Here is a 2,312-nt window from a genome sequence, read left to right as displayed (position 1 = left end):
GCGAAGATACAGCCACTAAATGACAAAAATGTAATACAAAATGGGAAACAATATTATACTATAATTAATTGTTACATTTCTCTGTTTATGTACCCTGACAATTGTCTACACAAGGTAAACAACGCCAAATTGGATGACATATCTAAAACACTCGCAGAGAAAACATGTGCCAGCAGGGAAATCACAGGTAATAATGCCATACAATTCGCAAAACTACCCAGACTGTGTTTGTTTTAGTCCAGATTTGGCCTGACAAATGACAAGCAACATTTTTTTCACCATTGCTACTTATCTTGAGACCAATAAAACTCCCCCCTTTTGGTTAAGCCCTGTGCCATCTACTGCACCAAGGTGCAGACAGCAAAGGTAACACACATTTGCACTGCTGAACAGCCAAGGACTTCATTCTCAAGGTACTTTTATAAACCACCTTCATTATTCCAGGTGAGGCCATTAAGTTTTCTCCTAGCCCCTAGTGTGGGGAAACTTTCTTAAGAGTGAGTGATAGTGTAGTCTCTATTGGACAGCATGATTGGGAGCAAAGCCTTAGGCCAGTGGTTCCCAAACTGTGTTCCTAGGCTCCCTGGGGTGCCTCGGCGATCTCACAGAGGTGCCTCAGCCAGGGCCAGTGGTAAGCAAGACGGGGGACTACTTGGTAATTATTTTGGTTTAGGGCATACTTGCCAACTCTCCCGGAATGTCCGGGAGACTCCTGCATTTCGGGTGAGTCTCCCGGAGTCCCGGAAGAGTGTGGCAATCTCCCACGTCTGCCCACTTCCTAGTGAAGTGGGCAGAATTAGGGCCAAAATGCTGCAATTCTCCGGGAATTGCAGCATTAGGCCCCACTCCTGTTGTAAAATGACGCGTTTTGCATCATTACATCACGGGGGCGGGTCCAAAATGACGCAATTTTGGAGCCCCACCCCCCGCACGCCTACCTGCCCCAGGGAGGCTCCCGGACACCAACGCTAGAAAGTTGGTAAGTATGGTTTAGGGGTGCCTTGACAAAATTATTGAGAACCTAAGGGTGCCTTGATCTGAAAAAGTTGGGATCCACTGCCTTAGGCAATACTGTTACATGTTTAAAGGCCTGTTCTCATGGGCCATAATACATATAACAGCCCGTGAGTACATTACCCTTATGCTATATTTATAGTTGTTATTTCTTTCTTAGAGTAATATGATATAATCTGCTATGTATTTTTTTGTAACAGCATTGAAACTCCCTTAATTAAAATTACCCATAAAAATGCTGACTTAACTTGTCTTACTGCAATCGTTTCCATTTAACTCAGTCAGTAGTTGGGAGTGGGACAGTTTGCTTTCTTGTGTAACTAATATTATTTCCATTATTATAATGTATAAATTAGAAACACTCACTAATTAGAATGTGATTGTTCCTTCTGATCTCTGAGGATTGTGAAGGTCTGTTCTAAAAACCAAGCAGGTCTATTAATTTCCTTGATTTTGGTTAATGATTAATCCTTAGCAGGATTATTGAAATCTCATGTGACTGGTCACTTAATATTTAGTCATGTGAAGGGGAAGGTGTAAGCTGCATAGTTAGCTACACTGGGAAAGAAACACAGACTTCAGTTACAGCACGTCCTTTTATTCTGAGAAGAAACAGTTTGAGACTCAAGCTAATATCAATCCTGTGTGTCCTTTCAAAAGAAAAAATACCTCATATCATCAGTATAGAATTTTTAGATGCAGTTTTAGTGACAGGCCCCCATAAGTTACCTGCCCTGAGGACCCTACAAATCCTAATACTGATGTCACGACGAGCATGTGAAAACTAAGGACAATATATCAAGAGCTGAACACCCAAATTTAAAATCATCGCTTCTCCTAAGTGTCAGTAAGGCTGGGTACACACTACAGTGTTTTCAGCCTATTATCCGGTCAATCTGCCCGTAAACGACCGGTTGGCCTGAAATCCCAATAGTGTGTACACTGCAGCGATGAACGGTCATCGTTCTAAAGCCCATCGTATCGTTGAATGAGATTTTGAAACTGGAAGTTGCAATGACAGACTGCCGATAGTTACTCCAACAGCGACGCCTTTCTGGGGGTGTATATTTAAATTTATGCTGTTGAATGTACGTCTCCCACGCGGTATGGTGTCAAAACGTCAAGCAAATGGGAATAGTGTTCTTTTAATGGAGAAGCAATACTCAACTTGTTTTACATGCTCCATATGTCATTTACATGTTCCTGTATGCAATGTATACAACATGTACTCTTAGCACATGGCAACGTACATATTCTCATTAAACTATCATTTTTTTAACTGATGTAACATGTATCCA

This window comes from Mixophyes fleayi, chromosome 2, assembly GCF_038048845.1.
Source record: "Mixophyes fleayi isolate aMixFle1 chromosome 2, aMixFle1.hap1, whole genome shotgun sequence".
In the NCBI taxonomy this organism is placed as follows: domain Eukaryota; kingdom Metazoa; phylum Chordata; class Amphibia; order Anura; family Limnodynastidae; genus Mixophyes; species Mixophyes fleayi.
The sequence above is the reverse complement of the archived record's forward strand: the minus strand, read 5'-3'. Positions refer to the sequence as shown.